This window comes from Apium graveolens, unplaced genomic scaffold (assembly GCF_009905375.1).
Source record: "Apium graveolens cultivar Ventura unplaced genomic scaffold, ASM990537v1 ctg1399, whole genome shotgun sequence".
Lineage (NCBI taxonomy): Eukaryota > Viridiplantae > Streptophyta > Magnoliopsida > Apiales > Apiaceae > Apium > Apium graveolens.
Window position 1 is genome coordinate 88,538 of NW_027417219.1, and position 19,371 is coordinate 107,908.

General features: G+C 33.7%; 1 long non-coding RNA gene across 2 annotated transcripts; it reads left to right on the forward strand.

The window, feature by feature from the left end:
• Positions 1 to 2,691: 2,691 nt before the first annotated feature.
• Positions 2,692 to 6,557, forward strand: LOC141699838 (uncharacterized). 2 transcript variants are annotated; one of them, XR_012566117.1, is made up of 8 exons: positions 2,692 to 3,175; positions 3,282 to 3,366; positions 3,508 to 3,720; positions 3,810 to 3,939; positions 4,040 to 4,184; positions 4,267 to 4,728; positions 4,856 to 5,021; positions 6,019 to 6,557. It is a non-coding gene; the product is annotated as an uncharacterized LOC141699838 (long non-coding RNA). The 2 variants fall into 2 exon arrangements; XR_012566118.1 differs by lacking the exon at positions 3,282 to 3,366 and having other exon boundaries at positions 2,693 to 3,175.
• Positions 6,558 to 19,371: the final 12,814 nt, after the last annotated feature.

The following is a 19,371-nucleotide window of genomic DNA, read 5'->3' on the forward strand; positions in this document are numbered from 1 at the left end:
ATTCTCCCTTATTGGTGTGTAGGTGAACTTTCTAGTAATATGAATTCTCTTTTGCTTGTAAAAAAACTTATTAATATAACATTCTACTCCCTTTCTTCTCACCCCCCTTCAAATATTCATCTCCCATAATATAGATTCAATGGTTATTATATTTTGTACCATATAGTTATTTAATATAATTATGTGAGTTTTGGTATTTGATTTAAATAATATAAGTAAATAATAGGTGCATAATTAAATATCACATTAATTTACCTGAAACTCCTTAAATTTAATTTATTATCAAATTTTAATTAAAATTTTAATTATCAAATTTTAATTAAATTTTTAATGAATTTTTTTAAATATATAATAATTAATTATTAAAAAAATTTTGTGGCAAAGTACATTTATCGTATCAAAAATTTAATTTTTGAATTTATAAATATATAAAAAATAAAATTTATATTGGAGATGTCTTCGCCTATAAAATAAGATAAAGAAGTGTTATATTTGAAAGCGTAAAGATGATGCTTCTTATTGATGGCAGCACCTTCGTTTTTAATTATTTATGTCCAAAGTACTATAGAAGTCACGACTGAGAAAAAGATAATAAATTATTTAACGACCATCAATTTATAAATTATTTATGCACCAATTCCTTCTAATTAATGTATATTATTAAAATTACTAAAAAGTAAATCTCTACTTATGTATCTAAATATTACACACTAATATTATGCAACCATCAACGGAACCATAAACTGAACAGAAGATATTAATTAATTATATTTTATAATATGTATTAATAAATTAGAAATTATACATTAAATATCTAAAACTGGTGTGAGGAATAACTAAATATGATAAATTTTTTCTGAACGTATCTATATATATTTATGGTATTTCTAAAATAATATGATGAATTTTAGTTTGAGTTAAAGTGACTTGGAAAATTTACAAATATCTATGTTTTAGTAATATTGATTTCTCATGCCTAGCTTTTGAAATAATTAAATTAAATTTAACGTTATAAAAATTAATTTGCTGTCAATTTCATACTATCCTATACACCAAAAAAATATTATAAAGGGTGTTACAAAATTTTGGTCTTACAAAATAATGGGTTTATGCCCCGTTCCCAACCATTCATTTTAATTTATTGAAACTGACATGGTGTTGAAGACAAACCTATTTTTTCTTTCAATTAAAAGTCCCAACACCACCAAAAAAATTGCTACTAATAATCCCAAAATTAGACATAATATTGGATCAAACATTCTACCCATTAAAACAGTCCTAAAAACATTTCGTTACTCAGTACATGTAGTGAGCACGCTTGTATTGACCCTCAACTCAAACACTGATGTAATCAACATGGTGCTTGCTGAGCTTAGTGAGCTTGGCACCAAACTTTTCAAGATAAAGTGCAGCCAACTTCTTGTGGAGGTGTTTGGGTCAACAAAGGCCTTCTTCTCATACTTTTCCTAAGAAATCTACCTGAAAAATCAGTTGTTTAGTGAAGAAGTAAGACATCACAAAACTGGGGTGATCAGCTGCATATCTCAAGTTCATCAAACATCCCTCATATTTAATGTTAATATAATGAATCTTATATAAAAAAAATGCTTTTAAGAGATATATAACCTGGCTCATAAATGGCATGATAATGGGTCAAAATCATTGAACCTTCAAACTCCTGCTAAATTTTCAGCTAAAGAAAGCAAACCAACAAAATCACCTAGGGGCTTAATGCAGTACTCATCAAGCACAACACCAACAACAATAAATGTAATAACTTGTATAGATTTCTGCAAATCAGCAACAACAATAATCTTATCAAGAGCAAATTTTGACTAAACCGGCTCGAACCTCTGTCAAAAAGAACTAACAGGGATCCAATCCTTTCATTTATACCAATTTTTTTATGATAATTTTAAGCACCTGGGCTAGCTACATTTTTTATTAATATAAAGACTAATGAAATAATCAAAAAAACATAATATTACTAAAGATCTTATAGATAGACAATCACATACAGTGGCATACTAATAACTCATAAGTTAACAAAAAATGTACATTACTGTCCACTTAATCAAACAAAGTCGCAGTTATACTTTGAAGTCAACATCCATACCTTTCTTTGAAGATTATCTTGTGAAAGTGACTAAGACAATAAGTGACCCGTTTCTCGTGTAACATATAAGACCTAATGAAGAAATTTGTATAATTTAAGGGTCTTATCTATCAAACTTGTTTAAAACATTTTTGAAGTATAACTCCTAAATTATTACACAAACACTCATAACATTGAATACCAAAAACGTTCAGAGTCCCTCTATTGCTATGCATGAAATCTGGAAAATATTAAAAAAATTTAATTATAAACTCTCTCAAAACTTTTCAAACAATCACTACTAGAAATAGTGCATACAATATCAGTATTTAGACATCGGCACGTAATGCACCCGATGTTAAAAGCGTTTTTAACATCAGTTTGTAATTAAGGGATGTTTATAAGAAATTTGACATCGGTTTCGTACAGTAACCGTTGTCTATGTTCAAATATTAGAAATGCCAAATAAACGTTTTTAACTTTGACATTGGTTGTTTTTACAAGTCGTTGTCTATATCCAGTTCTAAAAAAAATAAAATTTAAATTATCATTTTTCCCCTGTTTCAGTATACAATTTTCCCACCTTAACTAAAAAATTTCCCCGTTCAACTCATTTTTCATTTCCCCATTTTCTTTAGAATATCTCCTCCTTTGCCCCCTTTACTCACACCCGATTCTCTCTCTCTCTCTTATCTCAAATCACCATTATAGCTTTCTCTCACAAACATCGACTCCATCTTAAACACCATGACTATTCCTTTCAAGCATCGACTTCATCTCCCTCATCTCTCATCTCTTTCTCTCCTTTTTCACCCTCCCTCCCATAAACCCCCTAATTTAGACCTAGGGACCTAATTAAGCTCCAAATCGAGCTTTTTCTCTGTATTCTCTCTCTCTCTCTTTCTCTTTTTTCTTTCGTCTCTTTCAGCGTCTCACTCTCCCTCTCCCATCTCCCTATCAACACAACTTAAACACTAATTTACCCTATTCTAACAGTTTAGTACTCACAGTTTCACAAATTCAAACCACAAACCCTAATTCGGGCCTTGGTGAAAGCAATTGAGGATATTTTGATGAAAGGTAAGGAGTTTTTGTTACTTATGTTTATTAATTGTATATGAATGCTCTATTTTTTAGTTTATTATAGATATAATTTATTATACTAAGGAATTGTTTATATTTTTAGGAACGGGAAAGTTTTAAAGCTGATGTTTCGATGGGACATAGTTGGAGACAAGATTTTTTATCAATCTTCTCAAGTTTTTAGTGGTGTACCACACCACACATTTCATTTTTATTTATTTTTTTTATGTTAATTTGATTTGTATAATTTTTATTGAATGTTGAATTTGTGTTCAATTGATATTTGAATTTAATTGAACTGAGTTGACCTAGGTTTTAATTTTATGTAGAGGTGATTGTAATTTGATAATTCGAGGTAGAACAAATGGAGTCTAATTCACACAGAAGGGGGAAAGAAGTATGGTTCCGATATCGCCATCGCATACTCTGAGGTCGACTGACAAGTCGATGAGAGATATACGATCGGATGGAGGAAATGTGACTTATAAACAACACGATAATAAAGAAAAATGTGTTAATGTTCAAGTCATTTTTAGATGAAGGTACATTTCTAGGTTATATCTGTTAGTTGCGTAATTGTGCTTGCTTAAGTATGTATTTATCTGAATGATTGATGATGTGTTGTTTTAAGGCCTTTGAGTGAAGATGAAATTAGAGCACATACACTGGTTGTGATTTCATGTATAGAGAATAAGAGAGAAGTTTATGCCGTTGAGACCATTGCTAATAAGCAGATTGATAGAACCTTCATGTTTGATAAGGTCCGTAATATATGTCAAATACGAGTTTATTCTATACTGATTTGGCTATTTTATTAAGGATGATGTATCCATTTGAGTTAACATGGGATAAAATATTTAGGTTTTTGGCCCAGCATCGCAGTAAAAGGATCTGTATGAACAAGCTGTATCTCATATTATTTAGAAGTTCTCGAGACTTATAATTGCACTATTTTCGCTCATGGGCAGACTGGAACCGGGAACCGGGAAAACTTATACATTGAAAGGTTAATGTTTGTAGTAACAACAATATCTTTTTAATGCTATATTAGTTTCTCTGTATCTAACAGTTCATATATTTTATGTTAGAATGGGGAGTTTCCTAGTGATGCAGGTGTTATTCCCACAGCAGTTAGGAATTTTTTTAATATATTAGAAGCTCAAAGTGCTGAATATAGCATGAAAGTTACTCATCTTGAGCTGTACAACGAGGAGATAACTGATTTATTCGCTCCTGAGGAATGTTCAAAATTTATTGAGGACAAATCTAAAAAGCCCATAGCACTAATGGAGGATGGGAAGGGAGGTGTTTTGGTCCGCGGGTTGGAAGAGGAGATAGTACGCACTGTAAACGAAATTTACAAAATTTTAGAGAAATGATCTACTAAATGGTGGACAAACAAACAAAGTAGCTGATCTCACTCAATATTTTCTACTAGAATTCACATCAAAGAGTGTACTACAGAAGGGGAATAAATGATTAAATGCGGGAAGCTCAATCTTGTTGACCTTGCTAGGTTTGATAATATTTCACGTTCAGGTGCAAGAGAGGTAAACAAGCTTAAAAAATTGTAACAATCTAGTGAACAATTAATTTGGGATGTATATATATTAAACTCTTTCCTAGTGGTTAGCTAAATGATCAGATTAATCACAAAATAATGGATTTTCTTTGCAGGGACGAGCAAGGGAAGCTCGAGAAATAAATAAAAGTTTGCTTACACTTGGCCGAGTAATAAATGCTCTAGTGGAGCAAATCCGGGCATATACCATACATTTATTTATCATGGCTTATGCTCTTAAAGATGATTGCCCAATATCATAACCTAATTCCTCAATTTGAGGTACATAGCTCTATTGATTTCTTGATTTGTCTGTATATGTAGGTTGATGGTTTATATGATGACTGTTAAAATCTGGTGAGGTCCTTCTAGCCCTTTAGGGTACCTACCTGAATAATTGATAGTGCCTCTATAATGTTTCCTCCAAGAGGGTTTTACAATACAAGCGGAAAACCATGTGCATGATCGTGTAATACATTTAACATATTGGTTATTGTAAATAAAAGTCTAATGAATCACGTCTTTTGTGTGTAAAATTATCATCTCTGTTGAAAGATATCAAACACTTGTTCATGCACTTTAAATATCAGCATCTATGTTTTGGCGATATTAGCAAATTTTTTGTGCTTTACTATCTCTTGATTAATTTACTCACAAGTGACAAACCTGGCCTCTTTTCATAAAATGTTTTTCATCTTGAATTTAAATGTAACAGATCACTTTATTATAAGTATATTGTGATCTGAACTCAAGGTCGCAGATTTGTTTTAGCATATTTTAATGTGTATTGAAATCTGTACACTTTTTGACATATGTCAAGCAATGTATAAAGAAGGGTCTAGAATCACGCATTTCAAGATCCATTCCAGATTTGAGTTCTTTAAATGACTTGATCTGTGTAGCATGATAATATAATATTGAAGCATAAGATTTCTAATCTATTTTCGTGAACACAGATTACTTTGGAAGCTAATCATCATGGGCCTATTACCACGAAACCTACCATTAAATTTATGTAATTTTTACTTATTCAGCTCTGAAATTTATTTATACATTTATTAAGATACTTGGTATACATTTGTTGTGATTTACTTTTAAAGGTATCATTATTTAGGTATAAATGCTTCATGGCTGACCAAGTGTGTATATTCTCAGTGTTCATGTGAGATTAGTTTTGCATCTTTGAACACATTTGATATTCTTTAGGGACTTATTGGACCTCAAAGAATTTTCGGGAATCTTGGCTATTACTCTGATATTAACTGGTTCTTTTTAGCAGGAGCAATAATTCCTCTTCTAGTTTGGCTTGCGCACAAGGCCTTCCCCAGTCAGCACTGGATAAAACTTGAAAGTCCTCTTATTGCATGAAATAGATGATAGTGACTTTGCCATGTTTTCTCATATAATCTAGCTGGTAAATTTCCCACAGAAATTTGAATCACTGCTCGTCACATCAAGCTTCACGCAACAGGTAGAAACAAGACAAAGTTTCCTGGTCCTGGTGCTTAGTCTGCACTTCGTGCACTTGCTCGTTCAGGAATGAAAATTGGTCGCATTGGAAATTATTATTTCCTGATTAGCTTATGAACATGGAAATGAGTAGACTTTAGCCGTGTAAGGAGTTGATAATTGACTTTTTATTTGCCTTTTTTGAGAGGATGTTATTCCAATCCCTAGTGATAGCAAAGGAAGGAGGGTGTGAGTTCTGGTATAGCACCACAGAGCAAGTTGCTTTTGCTTTTAGTACTTAAAAATTAGAATAGTATGAGTTGGCTAATGGAATCCTTGTATTTTATTTGAAATGCATGTATTGTATGGTATGAGTAATATTTTGGTATTAGACTTGTAATTTGGATGAGTACCTTTATATTTATGTTTGGATGTTTTTTGTTGGGATGTTGCATTGTTTTGGTTACCTGTAAATAGTACCAGGATGACATGCAATTTACAGAATATTAACATCACAATGGTACATGTAAAGCGATGTAAAAAATATATAAAATACATCATATAAAATAATATTAAATGAAAAAAACTAAAAAAACCGATGTGAAATAGTCATTTGACATCTGCTCTGAAAAAAAATCAATATATTTTAAGTCAAATAACATCGGTTAGAGAAATTGGCTAATGTTAAACAAAAACATTTAACATCAGTTTCATGAAGAACACTCATGTCTTAGCCATCATTTCACATCAGGGGGCTAATTTTATCGATGTTTGATCAAATATTTCACATCGGGTAATCTAACCGATGTCTGATCTAGCATTTCACATCGATTTGTTTGAAAGAATTTTAATAAAAGGCTTTTAGAGCTTGTAGATTTCATGTTTTAATGGATAAATACCTCATAATATACTCATATTTACCTAGAAAATACTGTGATATAAGCTGAAATTTGTTGCAAAGACATCACATTTAATCTTAAAACCGATGTATAACACTGTAATAGACATCGGCTGTTAACCGTTGTCAAAGGCTGATGACATTTAACATCACACGCGAAGACATCGGTTCAGATTTTTTTTAACATCGGTTCTGAACCGATGTCTGATCCCATATTTCTAGTAGTGAATACAAATGCATCGACTTAAAATCATCTTGAAGAAATACATCCCAAACACATCCATACCTGATTATTTCTCGGATAAATCCAAAGCTAAACCTGCAATTTTTTTTAATATAATCACTCATGCATAAATCAATTCATAATGAATTAAAATTATCATGTTGGTCATATCATAAAAGAGATGAGGAGGAATTGTTTCTCCTTTAACTACCTCATAGGAATAGGAACATCGTACTATTTATAGTTAAAAGCAAAGCGATATCCTACAACAAAGAAATTAAATTGAGAAAAAAAACTTAAAAATAATATTCAAACAAATTATTTATATTAGAATATGATGCATAAGAAAGGATGAGAGAATTGTAAAATAAGAACTTAGGGAATTTTAAACCTGAAACAAAGATGAGGGAGAAGAGTACCAAAAAGAGATAAGATTATTGTGAGAGGTGAGAGAATTTGATATTTGAATTATTGTGATGCCATGATTTTGGGGAAAAACTCTCATGTCAGTCATACAATTTTAAATTCTTGTACCGAAATCTTTAATGTTGTAGCCGAATAGATGCAAAAAGGAATAAATTTGAATTTCAAATTTGAAATTTGTTTGGATAACTGGACTAAAGGAGTAGCTCAGAGATAACACATATAACAATTGTTTATTTAGCTTGGTTAACCGTGTAAAGCTAATGTTATGTTTGAAAGTCTTGCACACTTATCACAAACTGGTAAAAGGGTATATCCACCCGTGTGTGCAAGAAACTAAGCATTTAAGGTAGTTTTAGGGAATTACATAGTATGTAATTAATATTAAATTTGGAGGGTATGGGGTGTAAGAAAACATTGAAATGGAATCAGGCTTTTTTATATAGATAGAAGAGATTTTAGATAATGGACAAAAAATGAAAGATGTTATTTCATGACAAATAACTTATAAATTACAAAAATCTAAGAAGAATGAAATTTCATATCCACCTCTTGATTAGATATTGTCATGACCCGATGTAAGTTAAGATCAGGTATTAACCCTTCTTTCTTACAATTATTTAGGATTCCTCAATCTACTGCGCGACCGCCTTCTACTTCTCTGATAACTATCAGCGGCTTGTCCTTCTTCTTCTCGTGGCCATTCAGTGGGCATTGGTTAGGCAGACTTAAACTTATTTTTATACTTTTTCTGCTAATCCCCTTATCTGGTGAACTCTTCTAGATGACAACGTTCTGCCGAAGCAACAAGGCGTCACAAGCTTCTATCTCCTATAAACTGGGTTTTGTGACTATGGATTTGTTTTTAGGTTTTAACATCACCATTTGTGAATAAAGGATTAATCAAAAGAATAACTAAGAATAAAGAAATGAGTACTAAATTATATTAATAGTCCACAAGAAAATATAGTGACTTTATTTTGTGTCTATTTAGATGTGTGTGTATTTATAAGAAATACTAGGGTTTGAAGGAGGGAAATAAAATTTGGAAATGGTTTTGAAGATGATTAAACCAAAAGAATACCATATTGGGCTTGAGTAACCAAACAAATTTAAAAATACTAAATTATTAGTGTCATCAACCCATCTACTCTTAATAATACAAAATTTTTAATTTCATCTGCCCATCCAGTATGACGGAGCTATAAAAAATGACAAAATGACCTCACTTATATGCTAATCCAATCAAATCAATATAGTCAAACTAGTGTGATATGTTGTAATTAGTCAATCCAACTTACTTTAAAGGCGCCATTATTTTTTGTTGAGGCTAATAATTATTTTTGAAATTGTTTTCAAATGTTTCAATAGATGAATAAATGGTAAAAAGTCACACATACTTTCTTAAAAACAATTCACAAATAAATAAATTAAAAATAATGTGAATGTGTGTGGTACACTTTCTCATGTAAAACTAATTATATGTGGTTATGAATTTTTCCCAACCAATTACACACATTTCATTTGTGGTCAGAAACATGCACCTGTTGTTCGACAACTCCCCGAGATGTTGACTTCAATCAATTCTCCCGTCCCCTTTGCTATGTGGGGAATGGATATACTTGGACCTTTCCCCATGGCCACGGCATAAAGGAAGTTCCTGATTGTAGCCATTGATTAGTTTACTAGTGGATTGAAGCCAGGCCTTTGGCCAAAATCACAACTAAGCAGGTTGCACAATTCCTGTGGGAAAATATCATGTGCCGGTATGGAATTCCCCGCATCCTAGTCACTGACAATGGAACAAAGTTCAACAATGAGGAATTCAAGAAGTATTGTGGGGAGAATGAAATTGAATTACAATTCACCTCTGTGGCTCACCCGCAAGCCAATGGGCAAGCAGAAATGGTGAATTGAATAATTCTGTATAGACTAAAGAAGAGGATCGAGAAGTCGAGGAATAACTGGGTGGATGAAATACTCCCAATACTATGGGCCTATAGGACTACCTGTAGAGTCACGACTGGAGCAACTCCCTTCATGTTAGCATATGGGGCAGAAGCTGTTGTTCCTGTAGAAATATCACATTCCTCTCCCAGGATTCAAGCTTTCAATGCTGAGTAAAACGAGGAAGGGCAAAGGCGACGAAGTACGAGCTGAGGCACATGCGAAGATAGTGGCATATCAGAAAAAGGCTTCATTCTACTACAACCTAAGGGTTAAAGAAAGGTTCTTCAATCAGGGTGACTTAGTCTTGAGGAAGGTGGAAGCCTCTGGTGTAGGACAGAAAGGGAAACTTGCCCCAAATTGGGAAGAGCCATACAAGGTCAAAAGTGTTCAGGGTAGAGGAACCTACAAGCTTGAGACTATGGATGGTTTCGATGTCCCGAAAACTTGGCATGCACGAAACCTGAAGATTTACTATGTGTGAAGCGGTTGAGCACGATTCTCACTTGTCAAGATGACAAGTAGGTTGAAAAGCACTTTGAAGCTTTGCTTGTTTAGGATTTACATGTTTTAGTGTTATTTTGAGGTTTATTAAGGCTTGTGTAAGGGATAAATCCCAACAATTTGTGAAATTCAGAAAGTTTTCGAAATATGTTTGAATTCCAGTGGCAAGACAAGTAAACTAAGTGCATGAGAAAAAAACAAAAAGTTCGATAAATAAAACAGTTTCAAATAAATAATACAAAGTCTGATAAGCTAAGTCTCAAAGACAAGATAAATAAATAAGACAAGCAGGGCTAGAAAAGCTCTAAGGAGCAGAGGTGCCCTCAGCATCCATATCATCGTCTTCCCCGCTCTCGCTGGAAGTCGCTGTAGTCCCGGAAGAGGAAGCGCTTTCATCTGCGGCGGGCCTAGAAGAGGACTCGGGGGGAGGAAAAAGCGGGTCATGAGGGATACGATCCTAGACAACCACTCGGGTGCGGAACCTCTGTAGCAAAGCCTCGTCGTCAGGACAGACGTAGTCTGCTGGGTTAATATCATGGTAAGCCTTATTCACGGTCCCAAGGGTCGTGTCCCGGCTAGTCCTAAAAAACCCAGGGAACACTGAATCGTCCCTCACCCTCATGGACTGGGTAAACTCCTCCGAGTCCATGTAGTTGTCAATCGCCTTATCCTTCTCGGCCCTTAGCACAACCAGCTCAGCGTTGGACTCTCCGAGCTCCTCCTCCTTATGCTTCAACTTTCTCTCCAAAGCAGCGTACTTCTTCTACTGCTTCGTGAGGGCATTGCCGGCTTTGGTAGAATCCCTCTTCCATGATTCAGCTTGCCTCACAGCGCCTTGGAAGTAGGCATTAGACTGAAACAAAATAATAAACAATGATATAAAAAGGCAATAAAATGCTACAAGTAAAACAAAGAAAAATTTCAAGGAAGGGTCATACCTAGGTCAGGGACTGAGCTCCCATGAGCTTTATCCTCTCCAGGTCGGGGGTAGCTACCACATCAGTAAAGTCCTTGGGGATTATGCCATGGTAAGACCAATCCCAGGCGTGCTTTGTAGATCCAACCACGGTATCCCCTCGGCAGAATCCCCAAAGAGCCTGAAAGGCGCCCGTAGCAGCAGAGACATACGCAGCAGCAGTGATAGGGGAATTGTGGGCTTCAGCTCCCTCAGCTGGAACTTCCACCATAGGCTCCTTGTGCTTCCGTAAGAAGCTAGGCTCCGAAATCTTCCCTCGAGTATCCAGTCCCGCAAGGCGAGCTTTCTTCATCCTCACAGTATCCTCAATGAGGGGCACATTATCCTTATTGATATCCTTAGCAGCTGCAAAACAAGAGAAAAACAAAATAAGTGGTGTCAATAATGCATGAAAGAAAATAAAAACGAGAACGGAAGAAAAATACCCTGTTGAGAAACGGAGGATAGCCCCACGTGAATAAGAGAAAACTCCTCTAAAAGGGTCCAGCTAGTGGTGGCACCATCATCCCGAATAAGCTCATTATAAATTATAGTTTCCTCGGGGGTTAGGTGAATGGATTTGAGGCTACCATCACTAACCTTCCCGAAGGAAGATCTGAGGAGGGTGCCCCAGTCACCATTCTCCCACCTTAAGCCGAAGAAACTATTCCTCCAATATTGGTTATTGTCGGGAATGGAGGCACTGTTAAAAATATGTTTGCACTTGTGCCTTTGTTTAACGTAGACCCAAACACAAAGACTCGAAAACTGTTATAACATTGGAAAATCTACCTAAAAATAGCTACTGATAAGGGAAAACCTCCCCTAAGACAACAAACCATGAAACATAAAATGTTCCTCCAAGAGTTTGGAGGAAGCTGACAGGGGTTAATTTGCAAATCTGCTAAGAGGTGAGGAATGAAAGGATGAAAAGGAAACCTAAGCCCAGCATCAAGGGCATCTGTGCAAACAAAAAGAGTATCGGGTTTCCAGTGGCAAATACGATCGCCACCGATAACTGAACATTATAACGTGTGTTTAACTTATCGAAATCTATATTGTGCCATGTGTTGCAATGATCGAAAGAGTCAAGATGTGCAGTTGAGGGATATTCGTCCCCCTAGTATTAATCATATCTAACAAAGACATGTAAGAAGAGCGGATTTCGATATCCTTACCTCATTTCGAAGCTGAGGCTATCTTGGCCGCTCTCTCGGAGTTCTTATCAGCCATTGATGGAGTAACCTTAGAACCTTGGAAACTTGAAAAAAGGTCGGTGGCCGGAAAATCACTAAAGGAGGAGTGTTGAGAGGATAGTAGAGAGTGTTTGAGAGGAAATGAGGAGTGAAATGAGAAGTGTGCAGAGTCACACCCCCTACTCTTATATAGGCACATGGAGGGCAAATTGGGCCTAAAAAAGCCCATTTAGGCCCAAAAATAGAGAATTCTGGAAAGTTCTAGAAAATTTTGGAAGAATTTAAGTAAATTCTAGAAAAAAAAAATAATGCTTGGTAAAATATGGAAGAGCCCTGACGAAACCCTAGAGATTTTAGAAAAATAGGGAATTTGTGCTTAAAAATGACGGCCCAACCCAAATTTTATTGGGCCTAAGGGTATGAAGAGCCCAGTATAAGGGCCCATGACAGAAAATACATAAACCGAAATCTTTTGGGCCTAAAAAAAGCAAAAAGCCTAGATAAATCTTGGGCCCAAGGAAGCCCAGAACCAAGGCCTAAAGAATAAGCCTAGATAAGGGCCCAAATGATTGAAGTTAAATGGCCCAAACAAAAAGCTCAGTTGAAAAAAGAAGCCCAGAAAACTTAGGTGCCCAATAAATTACTTATTTAAAATGAAAATATATAAAATCCTTATCCTATTTGATATGGGTTTTTATATGAATTCTGGTCGAATTGATAAGAACGAAAATACCTTCGACCAAGGCTAAAAAGGGGGATAATTCGAGCAGTATCTGACCCAATTCGACCAGAATATCTATATGATTTCTGCCGAAGAGGTCGAAAGAGCTTCGACTAGGGCTAACGAAGGGGGTATAATTTGGTCAAAAAATGCATCCTGATCGAAAATTCCTGGTCGAAAAGGGGAGGATTTAAAACAAAAAAAAAACAAAAATTGGTGAAAATCCTTGCCGAAATTCGACCAGGATTCCTGCTCGAAAGAGCTTCGACCTGGGCAACTAGGAGGATAATTCGACCAGGATCTTGGTCGAACAGGATTCCTGGTCGAACCATATATAAAAAAAAGAAAAGAAAAGAAAGAAAGTAAAAGAAAGAAAAAGAAAAAAAGATGGAAAATCCTGAAAAATTGCAGAAATTAGAGGAAGTTCCTTAAATATTTTCTGGAAAATATGAATATTTTCAAAAAAATAAGGAATAAATTCCAAAATTAAAGGAAATTCCTTAAATATTTTCTGGAAAAATGAATATTTTCAGAAAATAAGGAATAAATCCAGAAATTAAAGGAAATTCCTTAAATATTTTCTGGAAAATATGATTTTTTTTTCAGAAAATAAGGAATAAATCCAGAAATTAAAGGAAATTCCTTAAATATTTTCTGGAAAATATGAATATTTTTATATAATAAAGAATAAATCAAGAAAATTAAGGGAAAATCCCAGAATTAAGGGAAAATTCCAGAAAATTAAGGAAAAATCCCAAAATTAAGGGAAGAATTCCTGAAAATTAAGGAAAAATCCCAGAATTAAGGGAAAATTCCTGAAAATAAAGGAAAAGTCCCAGGATTGAGGGAAGGGAGTGAACAGAGTGAGAGTCTGAGTTGCTCTCAGGAAAAAGGAAAGGAACATAGAGAAATTATGCAGGCTATTTCTTCCAGCCTAGCAAAAGTGAGTGAGGGGAGTTCCACCTTAGTAGGTGAAGGTGAGGGTGTGAGGGTGGTGAGCCAAGGGAAGCCCTTGATGTAAGAAAATAGAGAAAATGAGAGAAATGCAGGTGCTGAATTTTGGGAAGAGCCCATTGTAAGTGAGTTAATGGATGTCAATGAGGCTAAAAAGAAAGAACTAATTCAACAAGAATATGAAGCTATCTTATATTCTATTTCTTATGAAGCTGAGGCATTTACTCACCCTATTTCCATTATTATTTTATTTATATATAAATAATTATTAGTTAGTTAAATTAAAAAATCATATTTATATAAATGTCATTTTGGTAACTCATTGCAACTATACCGCAACATCAATAAAGAAGGGTCGTGATAGACATCTATTTAGAAGGCTACTATTACAATTTTCTTTGCAACCCCATGATTTAGGGTTGCAGCATCTAATCTATGGCATAGTGTTATTTTAATTTATAAAAGGAAAAATTATCTCTTACAAAATGGAAAAAGGGAGGTTTTAATTAGAAAAATTCCTAAACTACCCTGGCCCAAATAAAGTCCTCAAGCCTGTCTTTCTTCTTCTCCCATGTATCTCTCGAACTATCCTGACTCTCTCCCTATCTCCTAGATATCTCTCTAACTTTTTACTCATATTTCAATCCGAAATTGGCCTCGTGCTCAATTTTACTCCCTCTACACTTCTGTGTGAGCGTGTGTGTGCATATGTGTTTGTGGAGAAATTTTTCTAAAACCCATTTCGGGGTTCTTTCATTTTTTATGGATTTTTAAATGGGTATGATGAATTCCAACTTGTTTCTTGCAGATAAGTATGCCTACATCGAATCGAAAGATTGACGTATACGCATCAGGTATTGGAAAACCCTGATTACTTTCATTTTGTAGAGAAATTTATAGGTAAGTTATTTATAGTGTTATCAGAGTTACCACTGTTGTTTAAAGGTGTTGAACGATGAAAAAGGTGTGTGTATATTTTGTGTGTATATATGATGCAGAGTGCCTACCATATAGAGAGCAAAATGGGTGGGCTAGGTATAAATTAGAATGAAATGAGAGATGGGTTGATAGTCTGATACTAAAATGAGAGAGTTGGGGGAACTGTTTGGAACATTTGCAGAATCCGTTCAATCAAGCACACGCTTTTTATGAATATACGCTAAATTAGGTAAATAGGATATAAAACCTACGTTGGTTATTTTGTGCACACACTATAATAATATTAGTTATTTGTGATATTTTCTCTGTCAATTAACCCCATTTTTATTGATTGTTTTCAAAGAAAAAAGAGATTAGACTCTCTGACCAGACTAAGCAGGTTTAGGTGAAAAAATTGAATAAATGCTAGTAGAGAATTAAACTAATAATAACAATTTGAATTGATAATTAAGTTAGCTGAAAATAGATAAAAAACTTGGACGAAAACAATTTTTCATTTTTCTTTCACTAAAGAATAAGAAAAAAAATTAAAAAAAAACTACAAGGGCACAATTCTTGTATATGCATAATATAAATTAAATAAAATAATTAATAGTTTTTAGGTGAAATCTTAATAAAGCAATATAAAATAATTACTAAAAACATGGTATATTTGAAGATTATGATATTAAAAATCTATTATGAATAAAGATGCCATTTACTCAAATATCAAATATAATATATGTGTGTCTTTATAATAAATAATATATGTTCTTTAATCAACATAAAAAAAGATTGTATGACAAAAAGTGAATGTCTATAATTCCTCACATCTCTTTAAGAACAAGTTGGCATGGTGGCTAGTATAAGTGTCCAAATAAGAGAGCCGGATGAGCCGTGCCGGTTTACTAGCGGGCTGGTTTGGCTAACTCAGGGCTCGTGATCGGCACATATAATTTGGCAAGGCATGCCGAGTTCGGGCCGAATAAAGATAAGTAAGTTCGTGTACAGCACGTGAGTTTAAAGATATAGATGAGTTACAAGATTTACAACATTATTGTTGGCAGGTAGGCGCGTGTGGGACACAGCCCGGCTGTCCCTGGGCGGGGAGAGCTGAGGCGAGTTAGGCTCTATTTATTTTTAATTTGGCATGCAATTTTGAAATCTGATGTTTCAATTTAAATACTATTAATATTATATTGATGTGTAGTGTGTTGACTGAGCAAGGAACATCAAATGATTAATAATTGGTTGATTGACCAAATATATATATATTAGAAAATCCATTATTATTTATTAAACTTTTTTATGAATAATTTTCTTTTCCTTCCCCATTTCATGGACTAAAGTATTTAGTTTGTTTTAGAAGAAATTACTAGTAAAAAAGTTTTGGATCTGAAATTTTAGTATGAACTAATTTTAGTCATTTAAAACTAATGATCTTATTAATTTATCTTTTGTCTTTTATTCATATTGTAAACTAAAAATTAACTTCGATTGAAGTTGATGTTTAAATTATGCTACTAAATTAAAGAAAAATATTCATTACGATATATCAGGTCAATAGTAACCAGAAAAGACATCATATAATTCCTTATCCTTACATTTTTATTAATAATTTTTGGGGAACAGAATAGGGAAAGATGAATAAAATATGGTAACTGGGGTGGATTCTGAATTGATATTATATAATGTTTCCTTGGAATTACATGCAGGCCATGCCGAGCTGCACGAGCCATTATGAGTTGGTGTTCCACTTGGCGAGTTATCTGAGTTGGTGAGCCGAGGCGATTCAAAGAATTGAGCCCGGTTAAAACATGTGACGAGCTGCGTGCCGAACCGTGCCGATTTACGAATCCAGATTCTTTAACTCGTGCTCGCTTCATTTGATAAATACGAGTTGTGTAGATTCAAACTCAGCCCAAATTGCACTATTTTTTTCTCAAGTAAAATGGCGAGCCGGAGAGAGTTAGGCGATCCGACACGCCCATTTGGCCACTTGTAGCAGTTAGAATTAGAAGGCTATCTTGTAGTCTTATGAGCAGATCTTCATCTTTATCATGCTATCCTCTTGGTGTAACAACTCAAAACCTATAAATGGCGTAGACATTGTACTTAGGAGAATAGAAAAGACGTATTATATAAATTAAACACAACCTTTAATTCATGCTATATGTTCTCACTTTATTGATAACATATTTTGTAGGTTTTTTTTCAAAAAAATTCAACTACCATAGTAAAACGTACACCAACATAATATACTATATTTATTTTCAAAAAATTCAGTCACTTGATTGATTTTAAACATATAGTTTTCTAAATATTTCTTGAATTATTACTATAATATTGATGTTACTTTTGAAAATCATAATTAATAAAGTTGATTTTTATTTTACTTATTTTTATAAAACATCAATTATGCTTTTAGTTATATTTTTTATCTACAAATGAAATTTGTGTAATTAATTGAAAAAAAACTTATGACTTCATGTACATAGTTTTACTTGAGAAACTACACTACCCATAATATCCGTTCTTTTTTATCTACTTATATTTATGAATTATTTTGTATACAGTATATTTTTATTTTTACCTTTCATTCATATAACGAAACATTTGAAAACAATATCAAAAAATTGTAAGTTCCAACAAAAAATAATAGCACCTTACATTTGAAAATAATATAAAAAAAATCGTAAGTGCCAATAAAAAATAATAACACCTTTAAGGTAAGGAGAATTGACTAAGTGAAACATACTTGAACTGTTATTATTAATCATCTCACACTAGTTTAACTACATTGATAAAAAGATACCATATCAGTAAGGTCATTTTGTCATTTTTTTATAGTTGGTAAAACTAGATGGGCTTCTGACATTAATAACTTAGTATTGTTAAAATTAGATAGGGAAGTTGGAACTAATAAATTTGTATTGTGAATTTTTTTGATTACCCTAAATATAAAGCCAAATATTGTAGTCTTGTGCCCCAATGAGCTTCAAAATAATTTTGAAGTTTTAATTCCCTCTACATACCCCCTAGTAGTTTCTCACAGATCAATTATCATCTAAATAGCCTTGTTACCCAGTTAAAAATGGATAAGAGCTGCTCTTGACATCCAGGGAGAGACCACGAAAAACGGGCTCAGTGACTGACCAACAGAAAGCAGGTGATAGTAGTTCACCAAGACAGAGGAGATGGCCGCACACTGTATTGAGGAATCCCAGTCAAGTGCAAGAAAAAATTAAAAAATTATACATGATACCAACTTAATTGATTATGATTTTCAAAATTAAACTAATTTGGACAAGAAAAAAATATTATAAATGGAATTTATTTTGAAATTTTCACAATTGGTCGATTGGACTATAGAGAAAGAATTCGCAAGGAAAAATTATTATTTATCTTCATCGTCAACCATTTTGACAGTTACTCCTTAAGTGAATGGCTCAAGCTGGTAAAAGTTATAAGAGGAACTTAGATTATTGAAGAACTTGAATGCCTATTCAGACTCAAGAATCTAATTAGAGAACAACCATGCTATGAGAAATTCAGATGATCATGTAATTCAATTCTCTATGTAACTGCAAGAATGTATAAAAGTTGTACTTTGTAATTTGGTCAGTCTTATTTTCTTTTATTTTAGCTTGGGATTAGTCTTGTTATCAGACATTAATTTGTGACATGTAATCTTCTCACAAACTGGGGGAGATTATTGTGCAAGACATGCCTGTACCTAACAAGACTAAGTCATCTTGACAACCCTAAAGATAAATTCTATGATAATCTATTTGTATTCTGTAACTGTATTTTTTGAGTCGATAAAAATGCTAAGTAGATTAGACTGGATGATTTTTCTATAAACAACCATGAAGCTAAGGAATAAACTCTAGAAGAAGATCAATCCTGATCATGCATCAGAGAAAGTATAGAAGCTTGGAGTTGAATAATGTTGTTCTAGGAAAAATGTTTTAAGTAAGATATCGATAAGTCATAGAATAAGGAATATCGAGAAGTATGTCGAGAAGTTTAAAATGACTTGTAGAGAAGTCCCAAGTGATATCGATAAGTCAAATCCTCATGTAGAGAACTGGAGATATCGATTAGTCAAAAAGCGTATGTAGAGAACTTGAGATATCGGCAAGTTAAAAAGCTTATGTAGAGAACTTGACATATCGACAAGTCATTCTACTTGTAGAAAACTGGAGACCTCGAGAAGTCAAAAGCCATGTAGAGAACTTGAGATATCGAAAAGGCATTTTACGTATTGATATGTGATATCTCTACACAACAAAAGAGATCTCCACAAACAACCCCATAATTCAAAATATAGACAATTTGAAGATGCAAGATTACCGGTCAACAAATAATTCTATCAATAAATTGGAAAGCCTACAAATGCAGCCTGAAGAATACAAGATCAATGGCCAATATGAACTTGACT